Genomic DNA, 10,000 nt, shown 5'->3' on the forward strand with positions numbered 1-10,000 from the left:
CAGTCTATACTTGTGTCCTTTTTTGATTTTTGGATGATCTCCTCTTGAGCTGCATTTGGATATCTTTTAGCATTTTTTGATGCCTACAGATACCCCCTCCAAAGTATTCCAGACTCATTCTTTTATAGAGGAGTCTGGGATACTTTGGATAAGATAGATTTTACTTACGATCTCTTCAATACTTGGTTGAGTAGATCGTGTAGAGGAATCCATAAAATGGCTTCGGCTCTTGATCTCTTCATCCTTTAGCCTATTCAGTTCTTTGTAGAATAGCTAATACTCTTCCGGTACTGCGTTTATCGCTCGACCGTTATCGAGATCTTGAATCGAAGTTGGTATCTCTTTGACTTTTATCACCAAATTAATACTTGTATGTCCCTCGAGAGTTCGTCAGGTTATCCTTAAGAACATTCAGAATAATATTATCCAGAAACTGCCTGTCGGATGTAGGAAAATAATTTAGACTCGTGTACCTAATGGAGTATTTTGGTCTCTTTTTTGTTGGTAGAGGTGAACCCAATGATAGAGAGGAAGAATTTTATATTCTATCTCCTGGTCTCTTTTTTGTTGGTAGAGATGAACCCAATGATGGAGATGAAGAATTTTATATTCTATCTCCTGGTCTCTTGTTTGTTGGTAGAGATAAACCCAAAATCGGAGAGGAAGAATTTTATATTCTATCTCCTGGTACAAAGGAAACTCAAAGTGGGATCTCCACTTAGAGAATCTGGACGGGTTTGAATAATCCTAACTGTCATAAGGTTTGACTATTCAACTGAAAGTGGACCTCTCGTTCGTGGAATGAATCGAGAAGAGATGTTGGTTGTGGTCCTAACTTTGGTAAGGTTTGACCAAGTGAGAGTTTTGAGACGATCCTAACTGTAGGAAGGTTTGATCGCTCGATTTGTGGGCCTCTCGTTCATTGAAGGAATCGAGAGGGGATTTTGGCTTTGGTCTTAACTGTTTAAATGTTTGACCAAATGGGGACTTGAGACGATCCTAACTGTTTAAAGGTTTGATCGTTTAATTTGTGGACCTCTCGTTCATAAAAGGAATCGAGAGGGGATTTTGGCTTTGGTCCTAACTGTTTAAAGGTTTGACCAAATGGGGGTTTTGAGACGATCCCAACTGTTTAAAGGTTTAATCGCTCAATTTGTGGACCTCTCGTTCATGAAAGGAATCGAGAGGGGATTTTGGCTTTGGTCCTAACTGTTTAAAGGTTTGACCAAGTGAGAGTTTTGAGACGATCCTAACTGTTTAAAGATTTGATCGTTCAATTTGTGGACCTCTCGTTCATGGAAGGAATCGAGAGGGGATTTTGGCTTTGGTCCTAACTGTTTAAAGGTTTGACCAAATAGGGGTTTTGTGAGGGAAGATTGATCTAACGAAGTGATCGAATCTCATCTCAGCAAAAGAGTATTCGGAAATCACCGTGGGGATGTAGTGTTTATCACTTTGTTTGTAATGATCGGGTTATCCCTAAGAAAATTACATATAGCATTCTTTCGAGAATTTCCCGTTACATGAACCATCCACCCCCAGCTTTCTTCGTGAAACTGGGTCTAACATCATACTGAGTTACATGACCGGGTTATCCTTAAGAATATTACATGTAAAAATTCTCCAGGAACTTCCCGTCAAGAGTGGGAAACAGTTTAGCCTCATATACCTATTGGAGTATCGAGGAGCAGTTTATACTCGTATACTCTTTGGAGTGAGGGGAAACAGTTTATACTCGTGCACCCAATGGAGTAAGAGTCGTCTTTACTTGGCTTATTTCGCCGTTATGACGTCGGAGTCAATTAAGGCTTGGATTTTGTTTTTGAGTCCAAAGCAAATCTTGGTGAGATGAAGAACCCTTCTGTGGTACGCACAGTAGTTTGGATCCATAATCCTCTTAGCTCCCTCCTGATCTTTGATAGGTGGTAACTCAATTTTATCATTGGCGAGGAGGTATTTTAATATGGCTGGAGCTTCATCATTTTCGAAAGAATACTCCTTTTGAAACTTCGGATCGAGAGTCGCGTTCCCAGCGATTGCAGATGTCGTCGGTCGGCTTCTCTCAGCTTTCTTTCTTTTAAGAAAGTGTTCAGCTTGTTCACCGCGTATTTTCAAATCTTTCCAAGTTTTGAATGGTACGACCCCCAGGGCTTCCAGGACATCAATGGAGATATTATTGTGGCATGTTTGTAGGATAAACTCCTCTGTAATAGGATCTCTGCAATTCATTGCTTTGTTACGGAAGCGTTTGAAAAAATTGTCGACTGACTCTCCGTCTTTTTGCTTCTCATCTAAAAGGGTTCCGATTGACACTTCGGTGTCATCATCGAAGAAATTGCTGAGGAACAAACTGAGACGTCGATACCAATCGAAGGCGGGCCCACGAAGGGTGCCAACGAATGACCGGACCATTAAAGCCTCGTTTCCAGATATCATGCCCAAATGAGACTTGAAATAAATCAAGTGCTGAGTAGGCGAGCTTTTCCCGTCAAATGGTGTGAAGTTAATCAGATTGAATTTTGTCGGGTATGGTATTGAATCCTATTCTCTTGGATAGGGACATGGAATACCCGTCTTTTTGACTTCTTGAGCCGTCATCAAAGCATTGATTTTGTTTTCAAGCTCTTTCATTTTCTCGTCATCGTCTATGTCTTCATTCGAAGGACGTTGAGAAGAATGAGTTAGACCACCCCCTGTAAGAGGTGCCATTGAACCACCCCAATATCGTTATTGGGAGGATGCGTTAAACCACCCCCAGCGTTATTACTATTGGGAGGTGTATCAGCCATAATAACTTCATCCACTTCTGGATCACTGTTATCTATAATATTCCGAGTGTGGCGGCTGGATTCAGCTTGCTGACTGGACTCAGGAGGTTGAGGCCGTTGAGCTAGTAATTCTCTCATTTGTTGGATAGCTAACTCCATCTCTGTCTTCATCTCAGCTCTAATTTCTTCATGTTGTTTGGCTAGAGCTTCTTGAAGTATTTGAGCGAACTGATCAGAGGTGATTGTGAGTACTTCTCTAGTTTGCCCTGTGCTAGATACTGTATCATCCGAAGCGATCGCAGAACAAGTGTCCGAGAGCTCGTCCTCTGATGATTTTCCTTCATGCATTCTCTTGTAGTCCCTATGTCTGATGGCTCTTAACTGGAGTCGGGACATCCGTTGGGCAATTCTTGAATTGACTTTTCCTCTTGGGGAAAAGTCGGGATTTGATTCACTTGAATGTCGTTTAGATTTTCCTTTATCAGCCATGTTGATGGTGACTTCAGGGAATTCGTCATCTTGGACAGCTGATCTTTTCTTGCGGAAATGTTTCGGCTTAGGCTTCGACATTTTGGTGAAAAGACTGTGGAATACCGAGACTCTTCGTGGGATGGCTTCTCGTTTTGCGTAGTTATATTCCGACAATGCTGCTTTAATGAGTCGCGCACAGGAACAATGAGAGTTTATTTCTCGAATAATTCTCTTTCGAAATTTATTCAAACCCACAGCTTGATAGTACGATTCATCGGTATGATTGCCGAAAAATCCATTCGTCTGTTGGTATGACCTCCCAGGCATAACGATGTCTTTTGGCGAACGCGTCTTCTTCTGGGGGTGTAAAACCTTATTGGCATTCTCAGGACAAATTATTGTTGCCTTTGAGCGATCCAAGGTTATGTCCGGAGTCACACGTTTAGAACCACCCCCTTGCGGGTGCGGAGTCTTAACGGGCTCTGAGTGGTGATTTTGCACAACTCCAGACTTTGGAATCCAAACTTTGTAGAGTTTTGGTGGTTCTTTGGCCACTGTTTCCTTGTTTCTTTCTCGTCTTTGTTGTAAGAGAGCACAGGCATGAGCAGCGTTTGCACGACGCTTTTGTATACGTTCTTTGAGGGTCGAACGAACTCTTTTGACGAGAGTCCATTCTTCCGTTGTTAGTTTAGCAGAGATATGAGTGATTGGTTGTTGAGACAACTGAACCATTCGATGCCTCCTCGACTCTAGGTCCGCGTGATAACGAACCCCGTCGGTTTGTTCCAAGGCCTTAGCTATTTGGCGAGCGCGGCGCTGACATTGTCTCTGACGAGCCCTTTTTTTCAGTGCTGGTAGGCTTTGATTCCATGACTCCTTAATTGGAGAAGAGTCATTGTGAGCAGAGGTGTTACGAGTAAAATCCTCAGCAACAATCGGATGAGAGTCTTCATCCGTAGCCTTTGACAACTTCAACGAAGATGAAATCTACCTGCATTTGCGAGGTGAGGAAGACTTTACAGATGAGGATGACAAATACTCCTCAAACTTCGTTTGGTCGAACTCGTACTTGATCGTTGATTCAACCGGGATCTTGATGATTGGCTACGACACGACGATCTCGGCAGCGAGACTGTTGGCTCCCACTGTGGTCGCCAGCTTGTTTTCGTCAAAAGTTGGTCTCGTTGTGGAATTTATTATATCTTCGATAGATTACAATAAATTCAAAAGAAATAGCCTTTTTATAAGACTTCTTTTACACAACAAAATGAAGATTATAACTTTTTAGAAACAAACGCAGGATCGTTGTTTGGATCGCTGCTTGCGTGAGATCTTTGCCTATGCCGGGGGTGCGTTAGCCCGTGGACCACCAAATCACAGATTCTGATTGAATCGTGAGGGGTTTAATGATTATTCCTTCGTTTATCGAAGTAGGAATTTGAAGCGAATATCTTATCGATGTAAGATGTTCACTCTTCCAAAGATCAAGTCTGAGCTTAGATCTCTAGGAATCATCAAATGATACTTGTCAAAGGGTGAAAGTTCTCTTTTTCTTCCTCAAAATCACCAAAAGCTCAAGTCTCCTCTGCAGTTATCAACGTGATTCTCGCCCACGATGTTTCCCACGTTCCTGAACAGTTGGTGGCCACGCGTCGGCAGTTATAAAACAGTTCTGAACCTTTGAAAGTTGTCTCGCGTGCGAGATAGTGAACACTGTCTCGCGTGCAAGACAGTAAACACTGTCTCGCGTGTGAGATAGTAAAAACTGTCTCGCATGCGAGACAGTAAACACTGTCTCATATGGAAAGACAGTAAAGACTGTCTCGCATGGCGAGACAGTAAAGACTGTCTCGCGTGCGAGACAGTCTATACTTGTGTCCTTTTTTGATTTTTGGATGATCTCCTCTTGAGCTGCATTTGGATATCTTTCAGCATTTTTTGACGCCTACACTGACGACCTTCACAACAACCACTGAAAGCTCTAATTCAACAGCCTTCACAATCAACATCGGGAGTTACAATCTGACGATTCTCATATTTTTAAGGAGTCAAGACGAAGGTTACAAGATGATGATCTTTGCAACGCTCTAGCAAAAAGACTACAAATCGACTGTCTCTTCAAATCAGAGCTCATCTCTGCATCACATATTCAAAACACAGAGGTCATGCCCACATTCTAGACTCAAAACGCAGAGGTCATGCCCGTGTTCTAGACTCAAAACACAAAGTTCGTGGCTATGTTCCAAACTCAAAACGCAGATCTCATTGTTGTGTTTTCAGGCTCAAATGCAGGGCCCAACTCTGCGCCCCAGGTCCAGAATGCAAAGTTCATGCCCAGAACGTAATTTTTGCGTTTGACTAGTTCAAACAGAACCTGAACGGTTTCAAAATCGTTTTTTCACTTAATGAGGGCGGTTACACCCCATAAGCCCTCATTAAGGAGAGATTTAAGAGGGCGATTACACCCCATAAACCCCCATTAAGGAGCGGATTAAGGGGGGTTACACCCAATATCCCCCTATAAATACTAGAAACTCAATTGAGTTCAGGATCTCTTTTCTTGATCAGAATTTTTGAAGATCTAAAGGCATTTTTAGAGGAGAAGATCGGCATTAATCATTCTTCAATTGAGGGCATCTTCAATTGCAGCAACAAGGAGTTTTTTCTTGGCTTAAAACTGATTTTTGGTTAAATTAATCAACTCTTTTACAGAGTTTAAACTCGCTCAGAGTTCCCTAATTCGTTAAGAGTTTCAAACTTGGCACACAAGTTCATCCAAGACTTCAAGTCAAGATGCAAAGACAATGTTCCACGAGGTGAAGCGTTCGGATCATCAACGAAAAGCAAACTCGATGCAAGCATTCGAGGGAGGCATTACATCAACACCAAGAAGAACTCAGGTTAAACAAAGGGAATGGTCTTTATCGATCTTTCTCTCTTTTGTAAATCGGGAATCTGGTACAAGAAGATTGTAATTTTTTTTCTAAGTTTATTAGAGAGAGATTACATTGAGGGAATTATAATTAATTCTTTTTCTAAGTCTGTTAGAGAGAATAATACAGATTCAATTCTCTATTTTCTTCTTTCAATTTTCCCAACAAGCAAAAGATGGCGACTCCGTTGGGGACAAGCTTCACTGACGAAGAAGTGGTGGCGCGATCTGATATCAACCTCGCTGGAACCATGATCGAAACTCTTTTCATGAAGTTTGATCAAGCCAAGTACGACGAGATACTCTTCTCCGGATCCCGTAGCTCTAAGGCTATGTGCAAGATCGCAAAGTCTCCAAGGAGATTAAAGCTCTAATTGTTGCCGAACTACCAAAGGAAGGTCTCTCCTTTGGACTAGATCTCTCGAACAACCTCTCCTCTAAAGGAGTACGCTCAGTCGCAACCAAACTCGTCAACCGAGTTGAAGGTTCCACACACGTGTCAACACGAGAGGTATCGGGTCACAAGAGTCCTACCACCGTGACTAACCTAACCAATACAGATGGTGATGTTGCAGCAAAAGCCTTAAAACAGGCTAAGAAGAATGCCCCTCGACGAAGGAGGAGATCCCGACGACGAGCATAATTCCGAGAGAGCGAGCCCCGCATTTGTGAGCCTCGGCAAAGAGCTCTGCATTTCTGCTTCAGAATGTAAGCTCCACGTTGATGAGCCTAACTACAAGCCCCGTGTGAACCAATTAAAATGCAACCCTCAAGGGAATGTTCCAAAATCAAAACGCAGTCCTCAGGGACGCATTCCAACACCAAAACACAGTCCTCTAGGTCACGTTTCCCAAACAGAACGCAACTCTCAGGGGTGCGTTTCAGAACCAAAACGCAGGTCTCTAGACCACGTTAATCACCCTGAACGTAGTTCTCAAGAGAGCATTCTAGAATCCAAACGCAAGTCTTAGGACTGCATTGACCAGTCAAAACGCAACCTGTAGAGGCACGTTTCACCAGCAAAACACAGACCACAGTCATGCGTTCTTCAATCCAAACATGACCCTCGCGTTTCTTGTGCAATGTGTCAAGTTGTGTTCAGGGTGATCGATATAGACTTTAAACAATAGATGTGGGCTCGAATAATGAAACCCAATACATAATCTGATGTATACTGTGGACATTCGGGGGTGCTACCCCAAACCCCACATGGGTGTAGTCTACCCCCCGGACCCCCCAGCCAGGGGCGTGCCACCCCCTGGACCATGGCTCGTTGACTGGTCAGTGAGATCCTCGTACTGGGTTATTCATAGCGTGACTAGATTGATGGGCGGACATAAGAAGTCTATGGATTTAAGGCATCTCAATAAGACCCATATTCACCAAGAGTCAGTCCCGTCCAATCATAGATTATGGGTTCCAGTTCAAACCTCACGATCAGTGGGTAACTCATCTCAAGCCTTCGCAACAAACTTGAGAGAGTTCATATCAAGAGAAAGACCGATACGAGTCACTTGTTCATACCAATGCGAACGACTGATTTTTGTAGTCCTCTCGGGATGTCAATGATGCTCACATGCGGCCAAACCGACAGTATTCAGCCGACAGATGAACGTTGCCTTGCCAAACCAGTACAAGCGACGATGTTCCCACAAGAAGACGACTTCCGAAGAAGAGTACTTTGGAGTCACTTATAACATGGTGAGTATAGGGCGATTATTAATCCCTAGCTCTGATGAGGCAGAGACGGATCAGTCCTCTAGCTTGAAAGAGATTCAAAGTAAGTCTGATGGAATCTATCAACATACTCGGACTCAGAAGGGAGTCATACCACCCGTCGATTATCGAAAGCTAGCTAAAGGAATTGGGTCCGATGATGAACATTCAGCCATCACAAAATCCCAATCCTCTAGTTCATTTGAAGAACATGAGAGCCCTGCTTATATGGTGGGAAACCATGATAATTTGGTAAAAAAAAACTTGATGAACAGTAAGCCATGATCAAATCTCAGCAGAAGGACATCAATGAACTTATGGACCTGATGACTCAAATCGTCGCAAACAATGCCAAATCTCAGCAGGCAAATTCACCACCCATGCAGGAATCTTCAAGGAAAGGAAGAACATCTTCATCCCGACCTCACACAAGCAAAGGGAATGGAAAAATAGTTGATGATGCTGCTTCTGACCAAGAAGCCAACAACATGGAATCTTCCTCTGATGAAGGAAGAGAGAACGAGCAGAATCTCCAGTCTGTAAAAATGGAAGAATTAAAAGCTCATCTTAATACCATCACCAATAGAAGCGAGCTCCAAAATAAGGGAGTTGTTAGGCCCTATCCTGCCGAATGGGATACAACCCCTTATCATCCAAAGTTCAAAGTCTGACACTATGAGCTTTTGATGGCACGATATATATCATGTTCTGTATTGGGTTTTATTACTTGGGCCTTTACCAGAGGTACGACAGAAGAAGAACCGGGAATGGACATCGATGGGTGCGAGAAAATGGTCGTGGAGGAGGTCACTAGGCGAGACACCTTGGGGTGTCTCGGCCCGCGAGACACCTTAGGGTGTCTCGACCCGCGAGACACCTTGTGGTGTCTTGGCCTGTGAAACATCTCAAGGTGTCTCGGCTTTAAGAGTGTTTTTCTGCCGTGACTCGACTTGATTTTCACACTGTTTTGGCTTTTGGCACCCAAACCTTGTGGGATTTTAGTATTTTTTTGGCCACCTCTTCCTTCTTCATGTCTTGTGCCTTTTGCACGAGGGCACGCGTGTGCGCGGTATGAGTGTGGTGCTTCTGGATGCGTTCTTTCAGGTTGAACGAGTCCTCTTGACGAGAATCCATTCTTCCGTCGATGGCTTGGAGGAAGTGACAGCAAATTACCGTTGAGGTGGTTGGATTACCTGACGCTTCCTGGACTCCAAGTCTGTGTAGTATCGAATCTGTCGACTGATTCCAGGACCTTAGCGATCTGACGAGCGAGACATTGGTGTTACCTATGACGAGCCCTCTTTGTCAGAGTTAGCAAACTTTGGTTGAATGACTCCTTAACTGGGGAAGAGTCGTTGCGAGCAGAGCTTCCGGCTTTGGGGGTCGCCAGGATAACGTTGCGAGGGAAAATTCAGCAATGATCGGGCAAAACTTCTTCAAATACGAGATCCTCCTGCGATTATGAGGAGAGGGTGACTTAGATGAAGACAAGGAGAGATATTCCTCGAACTTAGCTTGGTCGAACTCGTACTCGACTGTTGAATCAATCGGGATCTGGATCGGTGTGCGGCACTCCGGTCTTGGTAGCAAGACCGCTGGCTCCCACTGTGGTCACCAGCGTGTTTGCGTCGGAAATTAATTTCATTGTGGAATTCATTACAACTGTTTATCAATTACAGATTCAAAGAGAGTCTAGCCTTTTTATAAGACTTCTCGCTTACACAATGAAATAAAAAAATTTCCTAGAAACACACGCATGATCGCTTATCGGTCGTTGCTTGCATGTAATCTTTGCTTGTGCCGGGGATGCGTTAGCCTGTGGACCACCGAATCATAGATCTAAGTTGATTGTGAAGAAGGCTAGGTGTTCTTTGTTTCAATCGAGGAAACTTATTGTTTCAATCGAGGAAACTTAGAACAGAAGCTAATAACCTCAACAAAGTGAGATTACAACTCTTCTCAAGATCAAAACAAGGTCTGATCTCAAGGAAACGGGTGAAAGGCTATGGATCTCTCGAAATTCTCCCTTTATGTTCAGAAAATCACCAAGACCTCGCCTCTCTCTCTCTCTCTGTAAATTATGGCTCTGCTCTGGAAAACATGGGTTCTCTCG

The sequence above is a fragment of the Asparagus officinalis genome, chromosome 4 (genome assembly GCF_001876935.1).
Source record: "Asparagus officinalis chromosome 4, Aspof.V1, whole genome shotgun sequence".
Taxonomy (NCBI): domain Eukaryota; kingdom Viridiplantae; phylum Streptophyta; class Magnoliopsida; order Asparagales; family Asparagaceae; genus Asparagus; species Asparagus officinalis.